The sequence below is a fragment of the Cygnus atratus genome, chromosome Z (genome assembly GCF_013377495.2).
Source record: "Cygnus atratus isolate AKBS03 ecotype Queensland, Australia chromosome Z, CAtr_DNAZoo_HiC_assembly, whole genome shotgun sequence".
In the NCBI taxonomy this organism is placed as follows: domain Eukaryota; kingdom Metazoa; phylum Chordata; class Aves; order Anseriformes; family Anatidae; genus Cygnus; species Cygnus atratus.
Window position 1 is genome coordinate 23,659,002 of NC_066396.1, and position 22,837 is coordinate 23,681,838.

Here is a 22,837-nt window from a genome sequence, read left to right on the forward strand (position 1 = left end):
GCTAAATCTGTTAAAAATCATTGCATTGCCTTTATTCAGAAAGCTAATGCTAATCTGAGTTGTGTTCCTACTAAATCCGAATGAAAGTTACACTCCTTTTTTTTTTTTTCTTTTTGTCTTCATGGGTGGTTATATATGTTCCTGTTTATATATATCTGATTAATATATATATATATATATACATACACATACATATGGCTTACTAGCCAAACTGCAGTACTGCAACATTCAGTTCATCTCTTACTATAAGATTTACCTTTAACTAGAAAACCAAGTGTGTCATGCCAAGTCCCCCAAAGTAATATGACTGGACTGGCAGAGAACTTGCTAAGTTGTCTGTTTTTTGGAAATTCAATACTTTTCATGAACTTTATTTCACCTGTGTTAACATTATTGGTGTCAAACAGCCAGCAAATGAACTAAGGCACAGTTAACTGAGCATCTTAAAAAAGACCAAGAATACTGAAGCAAGGCTAACAATAAATATCTATAAATAAAGAAAACTAAAAATAATGTTCTGTGCCTCCCTTTTCTCATCACATACAGAAAGAAGCCACGGAAAGAGCTGTGCTTAGACAGAGAAAACATCTGTGACATTTTCCATTGAAATAAAAATACTGAGTAAAATCAGTCAGGCAAAAGGGAATTTCTTAAGTTACACATTTAAAGCGATACTATTTGAAGATCTGCAGCTACTCCCATAAGTAAGAGTGAAACCTTGCTACTTCTCTACTGCTCAGTGAAGCACTGATAAAACTTTCAATGTGATATCTGATGCATGTCCAGTTAACGCATGTGTGGTTGCACATCTATGTATAGCAGCCTGTTAGCAGTTTAACACTATTCCAAATTACTCTGAGACTCAATTAAGCTGTTTATTTTCAGTCTATGACTGAATATTCCGTATAGAAGTCAACGGAGCCAGTTTAGACTTGCTGAGAATCTGGCCTAAAATTTCTTAGCCTTAGCTGTTATGGCAGATATTTTCAGCAACAAGTAGACTGAAAAAATAAGACTTGCGTCCCACAGTAACTATATTTAATCAGAAACACAAATAAGGTAACTTCCCAAAGATGCATCATTAGTGATAGATACAGAGTCATTAAAGTGGTTGTTTTTTTTTTTTTTTTTTTTTTTTTTGATAACCCAGGCTCCTAATACAGACCTAGCATATTTCCTTCCTGCCAAGCTTTTTGCAGAGGTAAGCAGGTAATTACAGACTGCCCTCTCCAATAATAATTTAAAAATTTGTCCAGCTTTCTGCAATGCAAAGCCTCACCAAAGTTTAGCAGATCTATGGAAAACAGAATAATAAGAGCATACCATGAGGAAGAAAAGGCTCTCTCCACAAAAATGTGTAGGAGTATCTCTGTTTACCTCTGCAGCACAGAGTTGCTGGGAGTAGACAAACCCGGAGACCACCTTTTTGAAGGGATTTGTAGCTTTGAACAAATGCAATTCACACCTTATCTGTCCATCTGTAGGATAATGCCCGAAGCTGATCTGCACTTGATGTGCAAATGCTAGGTCTAGCATTTGCATGCACAAGTGATATGCAGGGACCCATTTGCACTTACATATGTAGAAGATGACATTTGAAAAACTGGCTCCTAGAATCATTCCTTCTGTGAATGTTATGCAGCCATCTGTACAAAAGTTAGCAACCAAATACTTTGCCATCAGCAGAGTGTTAGCCTTTCAGAAATGACTGGTTGAGAGAAGTTTTTTTTTTTTTTTTTTTTTTTGTCCAAACTTCTTTTCAACAAAAAACTGTGTTTTTTAATTCAACTAATAGAATTTTTCAACATAATGTAAATATGTTGTTGGTTTTCAGCTGAATCTTTCCTTTTCTCACCATTGCCAAATTTGATTGATCTGATAGATGTTAAGCATGTTCATGCCCTGGGACTTCAGTTTTCTCTATGGTACGATGATCAGGGATTCTTGTGACAAATCCTAGCAGCTCAGCAAGAGAAGTGTGATCTCACAAGGGGCTGTAGCTTGTGAAAAAAAACATTACCTCAGACAGCAACAAAGCATTTTGCCAGGGTTGGGGATTCATGGGTGAGGGGGCAGAAATCAAGGTTCTTTTTCTTACCCCTCTTCCAAAAGCATAAAAATAATACAAGGAAAGAATTATTTCTACATTCATTTTCAGTGATTCTGAAAATACAAACTTGCCACAAAGCAGTGCACCTTTCTTCCAGATGAGAACTATTCCAGGACAAAGATCTTTTCCAGAGAAAATTATTGTGACATATTGTCAAATAGATAACTTTACATTAAGATCTATGTAAAGGCTGCTGCTCAAGCCAGTTATAAACTGGTCAGCACTCTGTTTTCAATGAAATATGCTGCCACTTGATCAACAACATGAATGGACTAAGGGTGAGATGAGAGAGGCATGAAGGCCACGGCTATGGATGATGAGAACCACATGTGGAATTTATGGTCATGGTCTATGCAAAATGCTCTGTATGTTAAATCTACCAGGAGCCACACTGTTGAGACTCTACAGTACACCCAGTTACAGATATTAAACATGCATGTTGCATGTTAGATTACATCTGACTCAAATAACCTAAACACAGGTGATAACCAATGAGAGAACCCATCACAGAGTCATGAAAACAACAGTGTGGCAATTTTACAAAATCTGCTGAAATGGCACACATGTTAGGACAGGTGTTCTCTACCTCCACACTCTATGCCAGAGAGATAAATTAGAAAGGTGGAAGAGCGGCTTTTATTTCTCTTTTATTAATCTGTGCAAATACTCATCCATTTTTATCCCTTCTCATTATTTATTTCATACGAGACCAAGGTCACGTGTGCATGCATATACACAGATCAGAGAGATGGACTTCAGTGAAGCATAATCAGTTTTATAATTTGTTCTGGAAATACAAAAAATACAAAAATGAGGGAGGGAGGGGGATGAGAAGGCCTTTTACGCTTTGTCTATGTATTTAGGAACAGTTTTGATCTCATTTACACAAAAGCAAAACTTGTATCTGTTGAATCAAACAGAACTTCAACAATAAAACTGAAAAAAAAAAAAAAAACTGAAGAAATATTGCTGTAAGCCAATGTCCTTCTACTTACTTGTAAAGCCTCTCTGGAGAGCCAAGGTACCCAACAAAGTCTATGCTCCATTTAGCAGATATTTAAAATTTGCCATTTTTTCTTCCCCACATTTCCTTCACATTCTGCCTTGTTCTTTACAAGAATACTTAATGCAGGAGTGAAGTCATCTTATCTCATTTTTGTAGTGCTTCTCCCATCCTATTTTCACAGCATTTTATGCATACTTTTTTACAGAGTGAATTATTACACAGGATGCAAGACAATGACAAGTCATGATCTAGAAGCCATTGGACTTGGTATTTTGTTTTGCATTTGTTTGAAAAATGAGTTTGGTGCCCAGTCCTGCACTAACAGCTGAAACCAGTCAGCAGTGCTTTGTTGTTGCTACCAGAAACCTTTCTGAGTCAGATTTTAGGGAAAAATGGACATCAGGTACATGACAGCTTTTATGAAGTATATGTTTAAAATCATTTCCCCCTCACCAGACTGACATCTATTTCCATAGAAACAGAGGTGGAAATGGACCATTAATATCCACCAGTCAATTTAAGCTACTAGCGGTCAATTTCTATCACTGAAAGAGACGTTGAATTAGTGAAAATGGGAGCTCTAAAATGATACTTTAAACAATCTTTCCATGTGTTTTTCTGTGCTAGCCAGGTTCAGTCTCTACGGAGCAGAGTCACAAAGTCACTTGGAGCCAGCAGGGAAGCAGAGGATGAAGATGACTACTCCAGATCACATAAAACAGCTGGAAGTAAAAAGCAAAACAAAAGGCAGATGAAACTTTGGGGTTCTAAAATCCCCAAATTAAAATGCTAATTTTAAATTGCACAGACTTGTTTTTTAAATAATGATTGTTTAATACCTTTGTTTAAAAAACAAATGCTCAAGTCCCTTTAGCAACTGCAACTAGACTTCTCAGGATTTCACTGTCCTTAGAAAGGTGCTATTATAGGAGAGAAGCAGGCATCTAGGTCACGGGGATATTTATTTAATAATCATATATACTGTGACATGTTGTTTTACCAGTGCAATTTTCCTTGAATGGCTTAAAAGAAGCAATTCTGAAGTATCTTTTGCTATGTAATTGCAGAATGCTGAGCTATAAGAATGCTAGACTTAAGGTCTCCTGAGATTATGGCTTAGCGGCATGGTACAGATACCGAACCTCACATTTCTTTTATTGTGGTGTAGCTCCATTGCCATTAATGACATTACTCCCGCTTTCTAAGCATGAGAAGCTTCCTTTGTGGGAAATCAAGGCAATCAAAACCAGTTTTGCAGTGGCTGCTTTCAAGCCTAAGTGTGCATGTGTTGTGCTCTATTTGCACATTACATCAACCACAATATTCGACTACCATTTTTGCTCTTGTGTCTGTATGCAGTTAACAGTCTACATTTTCTTTCTGGAGTTTGCAACCACTGCACAAGCCTTTAAAAAGCATCAGAAAGGAGTTTGTGCCGCAAAATCATACTTCTACTTGAAGACAGAACAGCAACAGTTCTGCATAACAGTTTGGATGCCTGGGGCTCAGGAGCTTCCCCTCTCTTTGGATGAGTTTCACTACCCCCACAGATGGTTAAAGGATGAAAATTACATGCTTAGTATTTTTTTTTCAGGAATTCTGCCTGATTTCTACAGTGCATTGATATAAAGGTCAAATTCCATCAGCTTCTGCCAGAAAATTCTCTGAATTTTGTTATTTTTTTCCAAGACACAGAATGAAGCAGAACACTTGCCTGTAAAATATATCAACTTTGGGGGGTTTTGTTAGTTTCTTCCAAAAGAAGCGTTACCTTTGCATATTGTTAATTTCAGTAGTTAGCTCCATTATTTCAGCATTTAGTCTTCAGCATTGGGTTGAGTCCTTTTTTTTCTGTCTCCATAGCTCTCAGAAGTGAGAAAGAACATCGTGTTCCTGCGGACTGCCCAGGACACATGCTTCACAGCTGTGCCAAGTTTGCAGCTGACCAATTGGCCTACGTTGCAAGAAGACTCATTTTCGAAATTTACAATCGTTTTTTTTAATGTGTGCCAGATAGGCCGATTCACTGTGAGACTTCTTTGATTTTATTGACGTTTAGAGCCTCATCCAGTTCCCAGTGAAGTCAATGGGTATCTTTCCAGTCCTTATAGCAGGACTTGGATGAATCTCTAAATGGGCAGAACTGTTTCCCGTCACCTTTTCTGCCTACTGCAATTCAAAGGATCTCTGACCACCTCATTTTGTAACATCAGACAAAGACAACTATCCTGGAATTTAAAGGACTTGCATGATCTCCAAAGGTAGCTACCAAATTAAAGGTTGCACCTGACTTAAACTAGCAAATTCCCCACAATTAAGCCTTCCTTGGAAATGGCAATACTGATGTTGTTATTTCGTTTGATCTGTCACAGAAATAATACGTACCTTCCAGAATCCTAGGTCCTGCTCCCTGGAGATGGCAGGTTGTCCAGGTGAAGGAAATGCATGAAGAAGCAAACTTGAGGCATCTAGTCTAAAATATTAAAATGCAATTTCATTAGTAGAATTTTTATAACAGTGGAAGCAGGCATAATTCAACCATAAAATGTTTTGATTAGAGTTTAATATCTGAAACTATTTCAGACTGAACATTTCAGTTTACAGAGCATATAAACAGACTTCTGAAACTCAGCATTTGCAAAGATGAAATCATAAGCTGGAAGAATCCAAACCCAGATGACATTTGAGTCTGTAGCCAACAATAGCATCCACTCTGCAAAGGAAAACCGACAGGGGAGCAGCAATGTTAATACATGTGCTTTAAGCACAAGAAGCTTGTGGACTGTACATCCTGGGATGCCACTTTCCAGGTAAGTGCAAGAAGAAAAAGAAAAAGGAAAAGGAAAAAAAAATGCGCAGTTTAAGGCTTTTCATTCCAATCATTCACCAAGTGTTGGGAGGAAATGAAAGAAAATGAAGCTGAATAATTCCTTTCCCCATTTGCTAGGGAAATTCTCTTTAACAACTTGAAGCAGCTGCATATTACTATGGCATATGTAGGGAGGAAGGAGGGAGGTAAGATAGCTCATTTGCTGTAGGAACTGGACTTTTTGTACCCTACTTTTCTCTCCCCATCTGGATCTCATCCTCCCTTGCCTCTACAGCCATTATAAGGAAAACCACAGGAGAGCTATATATTGAAATGATCAATTCTCACAAGAAAATAAAATAATATTTGTTCCATAAAAGAGTCAGAATACACCACTCCTCCTCCTGTACTTCTGCTGAAAGATCACAAACACCTAAATAATTCCTGCACAGTTCAAGTTGTCACTCTCAGTACTTTGTTGTATCTGAATTCAGGGATGCTTAGGACCATATACATTCCTTAAATTTATAGATATTCATGCATATCCATTTGGCACAGCAGAGGTTCTTAGAGTAGCACTCCTGAAAATAAAAACCAAATCAGAGATAAAGTTTTCTGTTGTAGTCACAAAGGGATGTGACTTGACTGAAATGGAGCTAAACTGGGGTGACATATCAAGAAACGATTTTAGTAATATCTACAGGAGCATGAAATGTTACCAGAAATATAAGCATGGAAGAACCACCTACTATGCTGTTGTTGAAGGCACTGAGAACACTCTATATGGATCCATTTTGGCATGAAGATCATGAACTAGAAGTATAATCCTTTTCATCCTCACTTTGTCTACAATCTACCATAACTGAAAGTGTATTAGAAAAACTGGCAAAAGGTACAGAAGTGTTTTTTCTACATTTCTGCAAAGAAAATAGGAAATGCTATGAAATCAGTTAAGAGAAGAATTAAGTCTAAAGACAAGTAATTATGGAACAAGAGGTATTTGACCACAAGAAGAAAAGAACAGATTTTCTCCCTCTTCCCTCCCCCCTTCCCCCAAAGAAAACACGTAAAGACAGGATAAAAATCTATGTCACTGCAATTGTTAACATCTTCTCTCTGAAATGGTTTTAATTTCCAGTTGTATCATTTCCCAAAGAGAAACAAAAGAGTCAGTCACAGAAAGCTGACAAGATCATTCTGTCTTGAATAAAATGACAAGGCCAAAAACAGGAAAAGCAATAGCCTAAGACCCCGAACATATTTCTTCCAAGACAGTTTATTTTCCCTTTACGTTACTTTGCCTTTGCAGGCCTTGCTCTTATCAATCTCCATTCCCATTCTTGCCCCCACCTAGACAAAAGAAGATGAATGTAAGGAGAAGGATCAAGAAATGACTTTTTATGAGCCATTACATCTGTGGATCTGCAAAGTCTACATTTTGTCACTATGTCCAAAGTACAAAATATGAAAATAAAGAAAATCTTCCTCAACTACTGGAGTTATTCCATTGGCTAGCTAAAGCAGTCGATGTTTATTTATAATACAATACCATTCAGAAGGCTTGTCCAGACTGAAGTTTTGTAATCTTAGGTACTGTGTAAGCAGAAAGAAAGGCGTCCTGTCCTTGGGGCAGGAATTGTAAGGTGAAATTAGTATCTTGAGATTTGGTAACCACTGAGGTAAGAGAAGAACAGGGAGGCAGCCGCTAAAACATATGCTAAAAAAGGGGACTAAGACACACAAGTCACTATTTCTGCCTAAGACAATGACCACTTCACTTTGACAGCTGATACTGTCCATGGGTTAAACAGCACATTCAGTTGTTTTGTCTCCTTGTCTGAACAAAGGAGTGACTTATACAGTGGGAGGGTGTGAGCATGAAAACTGCCAAGTGTGAAGGCAATGCAGCGCTGCGTCTGGGGAATGAGGTAGGTGGCAGGGAGGTACATGTGTGTAGCGTGTGTGTGTGTGTGTGTGTGTGTGTACAAGCTTGCACAGTGGCAGGGAGGCCATGTCATACTTCTTGTTTTCTGTTAGGAAAGTTTCTTTGCTGTACCCTCTATTTCTTTACTGACCACTAGGTCATCAACAGTAGTAACAAAAGAGTGAGGCACAGTACAGACCTTTAAATTCATTAGCCTCTGTATACTATGTTTCACTGAGTTATTTGGGCAGTAGATACTACACCAACATACTTTATTTATTTCTTGGAAATACACATGTTGGAGAGGGGCCCTGGGCCACACACCTGAAGAAGAGAACCAAGGCTGCTGGCGCTGACCAGGGCCTCCTACCTCTTTTCTTTGTCTCAATTACACCTATGAAAAGGAAGAACACAGAAAAATATCCTTAGGACATTGCACCAGGGAGTGTTACGGGTGAGGACACAGCATCCATTTGACTCTGCAATCACCATTGTCTGCGCTTACATTCATGCTGCACATCTTCAAATGGAAGCATGAACTGAACTTCAGGACACAAGGAAATGACCCTAGAAGGTGATAAGCACATAGCTCCTCTGAAATCCCAACTAGAAGAGCAGGGTTGCTTATTCTGATCATGAAATCCTGTTTTTAGGAATATTTATGAAAAGATGAGCCAAAATATCATAGAATCATAGAATGGCTTGGGTTGGAAGGACCTTAAAGATCATATAGTTCCAACACACCTGCCATAGGCAGGGACGCCACCCACTAGACCAGGTTGGCCAAGGCCCCATTCAACCTGGCTTTGAACATCCCCAAGGATAGGACATCCACAAGTTCTCTAGGCAAAAGATCTGGGCAAAAAAATTCCCTCTTAGCTTATTTGTACCAATGGAATCTGTGAATCCTGTAACAGTTCAATCCTATAAATGTTCAAAGAATAAATGAATGGTTATGTTTCTGAAATACTACTAGGTTCCATATGGGCTAACAATTTGCTTAGAAAGTGGCTGATAAAAATCCTAGACACAGAAGAGGAAATTGTAACTAGCTCCTTGCTCAATTATTTTTACTTTCAACACTGCCTCAGATAATATTCATACATTTCCCACTGAAGAATTCCAGCTCTCTTTCTCATAGATAAGCACACCCGCAGCCAAGATGTTCTCATAAAAGATTAAAATTTCTTCCCATATCAACAACAAATTAGTCATTCATTTTCACACTGTTGCACTCTGGAATCAGAAAAATATAAATTATTAAATATTCTTATACTCCATTTACAAAAGCAACTATTTTAGTTAATTGCTAATTTGAGCATGGCTTAAAAACAAATGAGAAAATGTACTGTAAATGTTAGCACTCAAATATATAAAGTGGATTCTACCAGGAGAATTATTAGAACTTAACAGGGAGATTTATTTGAGGGAATAATTCTTCTTAGAAATATCTCCTAATACAAAAAAAAGGATTTGCTGAAGACTTCATTTTCCTATATGATAGTATAAAAATGGATCGAGGTATTTAAGGTAATATTTCTGTGTTATATATGGCTTATAACTAACACCACATTTTCTCTCCTCATATAGAGCAAAGTATATTTATTGGCAGACAGGAATATGGCTATGTGCACTTGTGACTATTTAAGAAACCTGTCTGGTAGCCCAATGATTAACTCCAATGAAATCTTATCTATTGACAAGATGAATAATTATGACAAGTCACTTGTCAAAGTAACACTTTAAATTCATAACATTGCAGAAAGGGAATCCTTTAAACAGATCCATCTGCATCACACCCTGTTACTAGCAATGAACCCAGATAAATAAATCACCCCGTGGCATAAATAAAAGTTGTCCCCCTGTACTCTGCTCTGGTGAGGCCGCCCCTCAAGTACTGTGTTCAACTTTGGGCCCATCACTACAGGAAGGACATTGAGGCCCTGGAGCATGTCCGGAGAAGGGCTATGAAGCTGGTGAAGGAACACAAGTCCTGTGGGGAGTGGCTGAGGGCACTGGGGTTGTTTAGTCTGGGGAAGAGGAGGCTCAGGGGAGACCTCATTGCTCTCTACAGCTCCCTGAAAGGAAGGTGTGGGGAGCTGGGGGTCAGCCTCTTCTCACAGGTAACTAGTGATAGGACTAGAGGGAATGGCTTCAGGTTGCACCAGGGGAGGTTTAGGTTGGGAATTAGGAGACATTTCTCCTCCGAAAGAGCAGTCAGGCACTGGGACAGGTTGCCCAGGACATCACTGTCCCTGGGGTTGTTTAAGGAAAGGTTGGATGGGGTGCTTAGCGACATGGTTTAGTGGGTGACATTGGTAGCAGGGGGATGGTTGGACCAGATGGTCTTTTCCAACCTTAACGATTCTATGATAAATAAATTCATGCTGGTTCACCTCAGCTGAGAATTTTCAAGTGGGTTTCATCAGGACCTGACACAAGGACATGGGACCATGGGATTTGGTTCTTTTGTGGGACTGGCTATTGCAGTGGTGTTCTAAGGATTCACATGTAGGGTATGTCCTGAAATTTTAAGTAATGTTCACTGGAATGTATTCCACCCAAAGCCATCATCCAAAGTAGTGGACACATAAATAAAATACCAGTCAGCAACTTTGTGGCATGACGCAGAAGGCTGCATCTGCCTCTGAAAACAATCAGTTCTATTAATTAAAAATTATATTCAAACATTAAAGCTATCCCATATAAAGCTCTTTTTTTCTTATTATTCATGAATCAAACTCCTACTGGATTGAGTTGGTGATCCATCACTGTACCACATCAGGACTTTGTCCGGCTCTTCTGTAGATGAGAGGGCTCCAGCACAAAGCTATGGCCAGGTGGGGTGGACAGAACAGATTGCATGCATGACCATTTATACTCAGATTACAGAATAACCAAAGGCAGGTGAGAATCCAAGACTGCTGAATTGGCAAAAACATTAGACCCACCACCCCAGGTCTATATTGCACTGGCACCTATGGGAAGAAAGAATTTGTATGCTTATTCTGCTGCTATAGATCAGATGAAGGATGAAGTTAGTATGCCAAGGGGGAGCTCACTTGCAACAGACCAACTATGCAGACTCCTAGCGGGTCTCTCACCTTTGCTCTGCTCTCTCCAGTGGACCTGTGTGTTTTTTAATGCAGCTTAATGCAGTTTATGGAGCAGAAATTACTCCCACTAGCTGGAGTCTAATTGCAGAGAAAGCACTGAGGGCTACCACACTTCCCTGCTCTACCAAACAGCACCACTGATTCAAGGCCACTTTTGCTAGTCAAACCCTACATCATTTAACAGGGAACACGAAGCCTCCAAAAGAAAGAGCGCCATAACAGTTTCCAAGACTGGGCATGGCATAGGCAGTTGCTGTGCTGGGCACAGAGGGGGAACTGGTTTCCCACAATGCAATCACATTGATTATCAATATCATTGGAGTGGAATCTGATCCAAGTCCTTTGCCCACCTAAGATCCCACGGGTACATCTATCCACAGGGCACAAGACAATTTAAAATCATGCGGTCACATCTATTGCGCTGAAGACAACCCTACAGCAAAGCTACTGAAGGAATCTGTCCTTTTAGTTGGAAATGGTAATGGAGGAGAACTCTTTTCCTAGAGTCACAGTGGCTTCATCACTCAGCATAAGCAGTCTTGTGTAGATCTCCTTTGACTTGAGATAGCCAGGGTAACACACTGAAAATCCTGCTGTCTTTACAGAGGGAGAGATGATTCTTGTATGAATACTGAAGCTTCAGAAAGAATACTGGCATACGAAGTGAAATCTATTTCAGATTACCTCCAAAAATTCTCTCTTCAGCTTTTTCTTGCCAAGACTCACTAAGATTCCATGCAGTGCTGATATTGTATGAAATATAGCACTGTGCAGGAAATAAGCTCACCAGGTTTACTGGAATTATTTAATTTCCGTTTTAGCTGTTATATTATTATATGGGGCCCAGATACAGAGATCAGACATCTATCCAGCCTGTCCTTGTTCCCACTAGAAATGGTGGAATAAAATCAAGTTTGTATTATAGGGCCACAGTCCTTATATGGAAATGCCACTCTTTATTAAAAATCCAGAATATGTGATACTTTCCAATTCAAAATAAGGTAGGACTCCCAGCCCACAGTGTATCTGTAAACTCCTTGACTCTTCCTTTGAATGCTTTTTTTTTTTTTTCAGCTCACTATTCCATAGTACAAGAGCTGAAATGCTATTTCTAATGTTCCCTGCATTATTTTGTAGACCAAGAGCAATCACAAAAACAAAACAAAACCCAAAAAATTTAGACATAGGGGAAACTTTCAGTGACTGAAAACTGAGATGGATACTGGGCTGTAAATTCAGCAGGCCCTGCCTTCCCCCAGCCATAGAGCACAGCACCATCCTGCAGCACGTACAACACAACACACTGCTCACCCAAGCCCCCTCTGCCTTTCTCTGCTGAAAGCAGAAACACTGGAAGAGCAGCTGCTTACAGCTTCTCTCACAGGTGTATCTACCACACATGTTCCTATAACTCAGTTTCCATCTGGTTTGTATTAGCCACATTTTTGCGCTTCAGCTTCTTCCATGTTGCTATTATTAAAAGCAACCAAGAGCCAATTGTGTCTGTACCAAGGAAACTAACTCAGGCAGGGCATATCACAGGACCACCCAACCTGGAGTTTGTCTGGGTAACAATGAACTTGTGAGTATCTAAATTACTGTGGCATGTAAAGGTCTCTGTGCAAGTGTACAAACACCGGGAGAAGCCACCCCCCTTGCAGGGATACTGGCCTCCCTGGACCACAACTTTCTGCCTTCTGGCCTCAAGTTGGAGGGGAAGTAGTCCTCACGTCCTGTGGGGCAATCTGAGATGGGGGATTTGCTTCCCGTAGTCTATTCCCTGCGTCCAGTCCCCAGTTTTCAGTTGTCACAATCCAAGAACAGACAGAGTTTCAGAACATGTCATGCTGTCCTAACAGCACTTCCTCTCGTGATCTCCCAAGAAAAGGTTTGCTGTACCAGCAATTCTTCCATGCTGCATTTAACCATGATGGCTCTTGCAGTGCACCTCACCATATCAATCTGTTCCCACAGCCAATACATTTTGTTATTTCCTATACCCAAGCCATCATCATCTTCTGCTTCTTCTAAATCTTTATCTCTAGAAGGATTTATGAAAGTCAAACATTTTTTGTGTGTCACATTCACAACTTTTTTATGTTGGCTGCTGTCTCAATCCATTTCTGTACTGACTTCAGGCTATTTCTTACATCTTCAAGGCTGTCACAAGATCCCTGTGAGATCTGACTTATGATATGACACAGCTGATGAAGTACAAGTTCCCCAAATTCCTTTGCTTTAAAAAGCAATGCTTCAGGAAACGGGCCAGAGGGCAGTCCCATCTCTTATGATGCTGGTGACCCTACCACAAGTCACAGTTGAATCATATCAAGGGATCTCTTTTCAGCAGCAAGCTGCACGAATAAACTGCACTTCATAACATCGTTTCTGCTTCAGGGAACTGGCACAGACAAACAAGTACAGTGACAGAGCAAACCCTCCTCCGGGCCACTTAACTGACTTCTTCATCATGATCGGAGGGGATCCTGGTATCTCGGCACCAGCCACTGATTTTTGTTTGCAGTCCAAACCCATTCCCATCCAAGAACAAACAAACAAAAACAACAAAACCCCAAGCCTCTACACTAGTTAACAAATACTGACAGGAATGACATGGCTCTGTTCTAAGTCCAGTTCACTTTCTTTTAAATGTTACTGGAAAGCTCTCCTTTTCCAAAATGCATTGCATTGCCAAAACTAGAAGTGAAATACTTGTTCTTATAAGAAGTGTGCAGCAGCAATGTACAAATTGGTGGATAATGGGCAGAAACTACCACCCTTATCTTTGAATTTCCATTCTTCTCCCTAGACCCCAGAACCTTACTTCAAAACTGTGGTATTTCCCCCCTTTTCTTTGTGGTTTAACAGATAAAGTCAGAATGGGAGGAGGTTTCACCACTTTTGCTAAATGTAAAAACATTACATTATTCTGTTACTCTGAGGCTTGTAGATAGGATGAAGATGACAACTGAACACCAAGGATAGCATTTTCTTGTTCAGCTAGTAACAGAGGACTTCTTTGGTTGGCTTTTTTTTTTTTTTTTTTTTCCGTTTAGCAAATAGCTGATGGAATTGTTTTGATATGAGCTCTTCACGGTTTTAGCTCCACTCTGTTCCCAGAATAAATTTCTTATTTTTTTCTATTATTTTTTTCAAAGCAAGTAATTCCTAAACTATTAAGTTTATAATGAAATATACTAACTCAAATGTATTTGTCAAATACTACTTTTTATATTCTTAAAAAGGTGTCCTAATAGCATATAACAAATAATTGTCCTTATGGAAATATCAGATATAAATACATTGAGTTTACTACATTTCAGATGAAAATAAAACCAGTTCAATTTTCACAGAATCACAGACTCACATAATCATTCACTTTGGAAGGGATCTCTGAGGGTCATCTAGTCTAGTCTCTCCAATTTGCTCCAAGCAGGGATAGCTTCAAAGTTAGGTCATGCAAACAAAAATGGGTTCCAAACACTAACTTATCATATAATTGCTTGTTTTACGTTAATATTTATTTAATAGTTTTGTAACATTTTTACACTAAGACATATTTTCTTGTTGTACAGAAACAATGCTGTTGCTACAAACAACACAGGCAGATGACAGGCACAGAAAAGGAACAATTGCATGTACGTGTGTGTTGGTGTGCATGTGTACTGGGGAGACCCATGATGAATCACACTGCCCTGTAGCAGCAAGGTGGAACTGCCACTTTTAATATTGCTCTGCTGATCCTACTGGAGAAGAGGTAGGAAGCAGGTAGAAATAGTAAAGCAGTTTTCTGCCATGTATTCTCACTTGAAAAAAAGTGAGAGGCAAATGTTCTCAGCCTTCTCAATTAATGGAGACTTAAGGGAGGCTCTCTTTCTGAGCTGCACTTCGCAGCACCTACACGATCATTTGGGGCTTGCTAGAATGACAGCTGTCATGCTGTGCAGGCAGAAGCCTTGTTGCTGTGCAATTAGTTTGCTACAGAATACCATGATTTAGCTAATTAATCATATTGCAATTTCAAACCACAGTTTAGAAAAATGATAGCTCTGGCCCATCAGATTAAACAATAGACTCATTTGTTTAATGCTACAATAAAAAAGAAGTACCTTCCTAGCCCAACCAGCAAAACGAAACCGAATATGCTTTTCTGCTGGCCCTAAACTCCTACTAACTTCACAGGATGAGCCCTAATTTTATATTTGCTTCCTAGAACTGTAATTGTTAAAGATGTCACTCAAGATGTATTTTATGTAGGAGCAACAGCACATGTTCCTGCCTGGCAGAATTTGGATTATTCATGCCCATATTGCAGTGAATTTTGCAGGCTCTACAACAACACATTGAAATTGGCAAGTTTTCCAAGGCTTGGTCTTACATCTTAAGCTCTTTGTAAAAGAAAGGAAGGTGCCATCTATCAAGTACCCATACTGAGACTTACTGTGATCAGTGACTCTTATGAATAATTGATTTAAGGGTCCAGGATATCCCAGATGATTGGTAATAATGTGATCTCTTCCACCTTGACGTTATTGGAAGAAACCAAGACAACTCTTACTCTGTAGAAGCTGATGCAACATGACTAGATGGTCCCTGCCTAATTTAGACTCCATCTACTTCTCAGAATGAGCTCACTACTGCAGGATGCAAATTTCCGTGGGATATGATGTCAATGCTGAAACCTACAAAAGGCATCTTTAGGGAAACAGTCTCAACAGAAAACACATCTACAGATAGCCAGGGAAATTTTGATACGTTATTACTCACGGGGGTCTTATTACTCCTCCTGGTTGTATTTGGACAGTCTGATCAACATCAGGTGCACAAATGACACAGCACACATGAAAACTTCCAAGATTTCTGTTCATGCTGCACCACTTGTCTACACAGAAGACATGAGTCTTGCACGGCTGTCAAGGCTGCACTTTTCTATCACTTAGCGTACAAGCACAGAAAGAGCAGAGGAGGAATTACTCATAGATTTCATAAAAAGCAGAATCTATGTTTATGTAATTTTATATGGCTGGAAGATAAACACAGATGTTGCATTTGCAGATATGATATTTATAACGCTATTTTATCAATTATGTTCTGCTTCAAAGATGGAAAAACATTGTCTATTTATTTGTCTTAATAGCCTGTAGATCTGAAAAAATAATTCTGTTAGATTTAAAAAGGCTTCTCGGCAAATGAAAATTTTCATACAATTCAAAATTATGAGACTAGAAAAAAAATACATTAAAAATCAACTTCCAGATGATTAATAATAGTGGCTATTTTAAGCAAAATATTTTGAAGACTTCTAATGAGCATAAAATACTTTCTGGCTGTGATTTGTGCACAGAAATCTTGTTTTCCACTAATTCTGTGTTTTAGAAATGTGTTCCAAAGCATACTGGAGGAACTGCTTGCTAAAAGATAAAATTGCAAAGGTATGGCCTTCTGCTTTCACAGCTACAGTATTCTGGTTTTCGAATATCAGGTGTGGCCAAAGGAGTGATTTTTGGGCCACATGGACTGCTGGTGGAAAAGTTTAGTTAAGAGAAAGTATGATTTGTCAGGGTTTGTGTCTTCTTCAGAAAATGTGCATGCACTTTCAGAATGATAAAAGTACTCCAGTGGTCACCTATTCCATCTCTCTGGCCAAGGCAGGACAACCAGAATCTAAGCCAGGAAGCTGTTTGACCAGACTGCCCCTAAAAACCTTCAGTGATGGAGATCTCTCCACCTCCTCAGTCAATGTGTATGTTAAGAATGAACAAAACCTGTAGATGCCCACCATAGCATTCACCTCATAAGTGAATCACAAACTGGAAATATCTGTAAATGGAGATTTGGCTGATTAGCTCAGATACGGACATTTATTGTTGATGTCAGGTTTTTGGCCAAGTAGAACCCATTTTAACCTTCCCACAGAAATGGAATAAAATGCAAATCAAATTGCTCTGCTATGTCCAACATGACTGGCACGCTGTTAATCTGCTCCCTTCCCATTTTAACATGAAGGCTGTCAGGCTTACTTCTCTGATTTTTAGTATTATAGTGAGCTTTGCCTCTCTCTTTCCCAGATTCCTCTATCTTATTTTTAGCTCATTCTTTCCCTTTATATGCTAAAATTCTCTTAAGCAGTGAAGTAACTTGTGTTTCATGATACTGTTTCATATTCTGAAACATATTTAAAACCAGTTTTGGGCAGCAATGTTTTCTTTGTGCTAACTATGACAGAAAAATAGCGCTGTTCTCAGGCATTGGTACTTGTCCTTCTTGTGATCCATTTTATTTATTTTGTATTTAATTCATACCTACACTAACTATGGTCACTCCTTTGGGAATTTTACATGAGTCACTTAGCAATGTGTGCTAATAGAACTGCACACTTACGCTGTGTGAATTCATTTTCACCTTGAGGAGCATGAAAGAATATAAACATTGATTCCTTTTCAACTTCACCGTTCAAACCAGCTGGCTGAAACCCCACTGCTACAAGATGGTATGGTGTTATGTCAGGAGTCACAGGACTGCTCTAATTTAGTAAATGACATATGTCATCAGCATTTGTCACAGCTAAGGTAGATTTCAATAAAAGTCCCTTGCACTATCTTGTCTACCCTTGCCCAAACTATCCCAAGAGATCACATTCAGCACTGAGAAAATCCACTGAACTAGGTATCTTACCTTACAAATGGATTTGCCTTCATATCTTAGAAGAAATAGAAGGAAATCTCCCTACTTAAAATGTGTCAGCAGAGAAGAGAAATGGAGTTTGCCAGTTATAGTGACACAGATCTGATGCCCTGTGAACTCTATTTTCCCCACAGATCCTCTTTGTTGACTGTTTGCATTTTTTCCTCTCTTCTCAATCTCCATACTTCAGTATTTCCTAAGATCAAGCTGAACTTTCTTTTCTGGTACAGGAAAGTGAACTTCCAGGGTAGATTCCCTCCAGTGCTGCCTGACCTTTAATACAGAAAGCTTGCCCAGAGGTAAGATATAAAGGCTCAAAACAACTGCAAAAAAACGCTCATTTTTACATTGCATTCTCCGATGCAGCCTCTAGCAGAAATGCTCTCTAGGTGATCTCCTGATGGATGGAGACTAAAGTTGTCTTCCTTAGCAAGCACAAGCCTTTATGGCTTGTACCTTCATAACCCTGCCCTCTACCCATATTTCACCTTTCTGTCATTTCTTCTTTCCACAAACAGTCCTGGTTACATTTTGCCAATAACTTCCAGTCAAGAAATATTCTTCTCAAGAAATCTGTACCTAATCAAGCATGTCTAGGTGCATTACTCCCACTATAAGCTTTATATATAAAAGCTTTATGCAGTCCTCAAGACCTCCTGGAAAGCAGCTGACTGAAGAAGGACCCAGGTTTTGAACTTATGAATCCTCCTCCCATACATATCCAGCCTTACACCAAAGTACTGCTTTGTAATGTTTTCAGTGCAAACGTCATTGCATAGCCTTCAACTACCACGATTACACTGGGGAAATGATCCCTGAAGACACTGGCATGATGCTGGGGTCTGTGGGGAAGGGGGTGAAAGGGAGCTGGAGTTACCTTGGTAGAGGAGTCACACCAGGCCCAACAGTAAGCACTGCCTACTTTCTCCCTTCTGGGTTTCTTTCTCTCCTTGCTTAACAGAGAAAAAGAAGCAAGCCAGGTGCCTCAGGTGAACTCAAGAGTCAAGTTCAGGGAGGAAATGTGGTAAGGAAAGCATGCTCCGCTGCTAGAGAAGGGAAGAAGGAAGGAGGCCCATTTGACCCTGCCCTGGAGGCTTTCCCCTGCAGTGAGGGATGCCATGCCAGCAGGGAGGGAGCGCAGCTACCAACTCCAGCTCTGCCTTTCACCTGTGGGACAAGTCTAGCTGCATCAGTTGGGAACCATTACTCATGAGGCTTTTAGTTCCCTTAAATACCCATTGTCACGCCAGTGCCCAGGACTGGCATTCCAACCAGCCAGTCTGTCTAATCCCCTTCAAAATCAATGCTGTTTTTGCCCTCAGCAACAGCAAATGCCAGAGACAGTAGTCTGGACAGAAGAAACGGAACATTCTTTCTTAGCTCTGCTTCTGCCTGCATTTTCAATCCCACGGAAAAATGTAAGAGATGAGAGCCGTCACTTCCCTCAACAACCTTCCGCCGTAATTAAATTACAGCAATGCTCTTGCTTACATACAAACACCAGTCAGTCCGTATTCCAAATGGGCTGTTTAGTTTAAAATGCGTTCTGCGTGCTTCGATTGCCAGATAGGCTAATGAGAGCATTTTTACTGTTTCCCAGGGACTGGATCCTGCAACCCCATGGCTGCAGCCTTGCAGTGCTGTCACACCCTTGTGTGGTCAGATCCGTGCTGCTATTCCGAGAGGGCTTAGGAGCTGTCATCTTCTCTCATCTGCAGATCTGAAGTGAACTGAGTCCTAATGAACCAACACAGAAAGGATTAATAGGAGTCAGGAAATATTCCAGTGCCTCTTGGAAGCATGCAAAGTTAGGAACTCAAAGGGAAAAACACAAAAATAAAAAATCGACGCCAAAGCATAAAGAAGAGGCCACAGAGGAGTATGCTTTAAAGGAACTATAGCTGATGAGAGATTTCAATTTCTTCTCCACACTCAGTACAACCAAATTTCTTGGCTTAGAACATTTTCAGCAAAAATACCTCCAAAAGCATGAAGATTGCAGAAATGCACACTACCTCTACTGTACCTCACAAGAACTTGTCACAGTGTGTTGTAGTAAAACTGTTCTCACTTCTTCTCTAAGCTGCCTGTGATCAGACCATAAGCTAACTTGCCCGGCCGCTAAATGAAAGCCAGGCTCTCTTCCCTTCCCCTCTGGCCAACTTGTACTTCTCTTTCTGTCGTAAGACTTCAGGCTGGAGAAGACTTCACCAGTCTGTTTCCCACACAGAAGGGCTGATCCCTGCAATCTGTCCTAGCAAGTAAATCTCTTGCCTGTGTCCTCATGTCCTGCCTTCATAATCATGATCATCTTTATTTACACCTCTTTAACACCCAGATTGTCTTCCTAAAACCCCTGCTGAGCACAGCTGCAAAAGCCATCTCTTCAGCAAGTTGGCTGGTTCGAGCTCCATCCTTTTTTGAACCCTTGACCACAGCAGCGCCCATTTGCGCCACAGATGCCTCGTCCTTACTTTTGAAGGCCTACATATCTCTCATGTAGCTTCTTTTGGTCGGGGCATGCTGGGCACTTGTGTTCACCATCCCACAGCACTGTCGTCGATGAGCCTTCAGCTTGCCTCTTGCACGGCCGCCCTTGCACTCACCTCCCTGCATGTGTAACACCTGGGCCTAAATCACTTTCTCCCCTTTCACAGCGACACCTACAAGGACTGACTCACGGTAACATATGTACGCATATTTAGCATCTAGAGATAAATACAGGCCTGTCCGAACACAGTACGCACACCTCAACAGCACGATTCTGCTGCTGCAACCCCGCGGTGCTGTGTCACGCCCTCGTGCTGTCAGATCCACGTTAGATTGTGAACTCCTTGGGGCAGGGAATATGTCATTTCGTTCTGTTCCGCACGGAGCCCGGCAGACTTTGGCACCACAGGACGGTAATTAACGCTATCACCCCGAGATCTGGGCTGCTTCAGACAGCCACCACCCCCGCCCATTCGGCTCTGCTCTCGCTAGGCCGGGGCTGCCAGGCGCTCGGGACGGTCGCCGGGCTCCCGACGGCTCAGGGCGGCCAAAGGTTGGCGAGCGGAGGGCAGGGCAGGCCAGGAGGAGCCCCTCGAGGGGGACACCTCGGCCCCCCCCGCGAGCCCCAGGCCGGCGGCACCGGGTCCCGGGGGCCCGGCGGGCGGCGGCGAAGGCGCAGCACCGCCCCTAGGCGCCGTCAGGCAGGGGGCGGCCGCCGGGCGGCTCGGAGGCGGGGCGGAGGCAGCGGCGGCGGCGGGCACCGCGCAGCCCAGCACTGGGTCGGCGAGCGCGGCCGGGGGAAGAGGGGAACGGCTCGGCTCGGCTCGGCACGGGACAGAACAGACGGGCTGCGGAGAGCGGAGCGACGCGGCGGCGGCTGCCCCGGAGAAGGGAGGGAGGCGCCGCCGCCGCCGCCGCCGCCGCTGCTGCTGCTGAGGTAAAGCGGAGCCGCCGCGCTCGCCTCACCTGCCTCTGCCCCGCCGGCAGCCCCGGCCGGGAGGGCGGCTCGGTGCGGAGCGGAGCGGGGTGCCGCCGCCTCGCCCGCCCGTGTGGCCGTGCGGAAGGCGCCGAGCCCCGGCGGCGGCGGAGCTTCTCCCGGCGGCGGGGCCCGGCCCGGCGCTTCCTGCTTGGGCTCCGCCGGCGGTGCCGGGGCGCGGGGCGAGGCCGGCAGGCGGCGGCGGGGCCGGGATGCCCCCCGGCGGAGCGCTGCCGGCTCTCTCCCGGCGCGGCTCCGTCGCCGCCGCAGCCCCGAGCCCCTGGGGGTCCGGTGGGGAGCCCGGCCCCGCGTACGGCCGTAGTTGGAGCCGGCTTTTCGGAAGCGGCCTCGGCGCCCCCCCCGCCCGCCCGCCCGCGTGGACGTGCAGCCCCTGTGAGGGGTTGGGAGCGGGACGTGCTCTGTGGTGCGGCCAAGTTAACGCGCTTCTTGGTTTGGACTTGTTCGGTTCAGAGATCCCACGGGCTTAAAAACTCCCTCTCTAAGGCTGGAAGTTGGTTAAAGGCTTAAATAACGAAGTGTTAGGAATACTTATATGACGGACCTCGCTGTCCTGCAGAAAATCGCGCTCCGGGGTGATGCTTGCCTCGGCCATCTCCCCTCGGAGAGCGGCAGCATCGCACTTCAGGGACAGCCGAGGCTGGAGTTAAGAGAGTTACAGGTGTGCGGACACCTAGTGGGGAGAGCAGCCAGCCTCCCAGCCAGGTCCCCCGATGGCACGCAGGTTCCCGTTGCTTCAGTGCCGCCCGAAGTGCGGTACCTGAACTTCCATCGCCAAACCCCACAGTACCTGTGCAAGGGAAGTTACTGGAAGTCCTCGGAATAAGCATTAGAGGGATCACAAGTGCGAGAGGGGTGACGGTACTAGGAGCTGTGGTTATTAAATTCACTAATTTTAAAGAAAGTCTTCGCTGTCTTATCCAGGGGTGCAGGATCAGTAACAGCCACAAACGCCCCTCTGGTTGGGCTGGCAGTGGCGTGGGTTCACCCAGTAAAACCTTTTTTTCTTCTCAGTCCCCAAAGGAGTGCCAGTGTGAGGGGAAATGCTTGGGTACCAGTGGGGTTGGAGCCAGCCATCGTTTTTAGCAGGGGCAGAAGGAGGGGTAGAGGGGACGCTTTCACGTCCCCTTCCTTTACTACTTAAATCTACGTGAACCTCTTGCAACTTTCTGGTGAATGTCAAAGTTCATAGCTGTTGATATGCACAACATAAACCATTCTGTTGAGAGACCAGAATTCTGCCTGAAGTCGGGAATCTTTCATTGGGATCAAGCTCTTAGACAGTAAATAAAAAACAAATGAGCATTTGATTCTCTTACAATACTTCTTCCTCCTTTTCCATTCCACCCGCCAACTGGAAATCCAGTAATGCATCATCTCAAATGCAACAATGTTTCTTGCCTAAAGTGTTTGGTTTGTTTTTTCCCCTGTACTTAAGATGTCTCCGAGCTATTTATTTTAAGAGTAATCAGCTTAAATCAGTTTGACTCAAAATGTCTGAGGGTAGAGACTGTGTAAGTCCACTTGGAGTAAAGGGAGTCTGTTTATACAGAATCTTAACAGAGCAGAAAATGAAGAACTATCAAATAGGGCTGTTTGGAGACGCTGCAGTGTTACCAGGCTGCTATGGAGAAATACCACTTGCTCATCCATCTGCTTTAGGGCTGTCTGCAAGGTTCTTGGGGTCTGAGTCACACTCCGTTC

General features: G+C 42.4%; 1 protein-coding gene and 1 long non-coding RNA gene across 3 annotated transcripts in view; one reads left to right on the forward strand and one right to left on the reverse strand.

Annotated features, from left to right (window-relative positions):
- Positions 1–3,056: 3,056 nt before the first annotated feature.
- LOC118251495 (uncharacterized) lies at positions 3,057–20,740 on the reverse strand. The gene is made up of 4 exons (XR_004779834.2): positions 20,397–20,740; positions 19,145–19,386; positions 5,502–5,589; positions 3,057–3,838 (listed from the first exon to the last, which is right to left on the reverse strand). It is a non-coding gene; the product is annotated as an uncharacterized LOC118251495 (long non-coding RNA).
- A 162-nt stretch (positions 20,741–20,902) lies between these two features.
- The window catches only part of PIK3R1 (phosphoinositide-3-kinase regulatory subunit 1), a 58,913-nt gene continuing 56,978 nt past the window's right edge, over positions 20,903–22,837 (forward strand). The window contains exon 1 of one of the 2 annotated variants that reach the window (XM_035553662.2): positions 20,903–21,076. The gene's annotated coding sequence lies outside the window, so the exon portion shown is untranslated. The remainder of the gene's footprint in view (positions 21,077–22,837) is intronic. The other variant, XM_050716233.1, reaches the window with a different exon arrangement.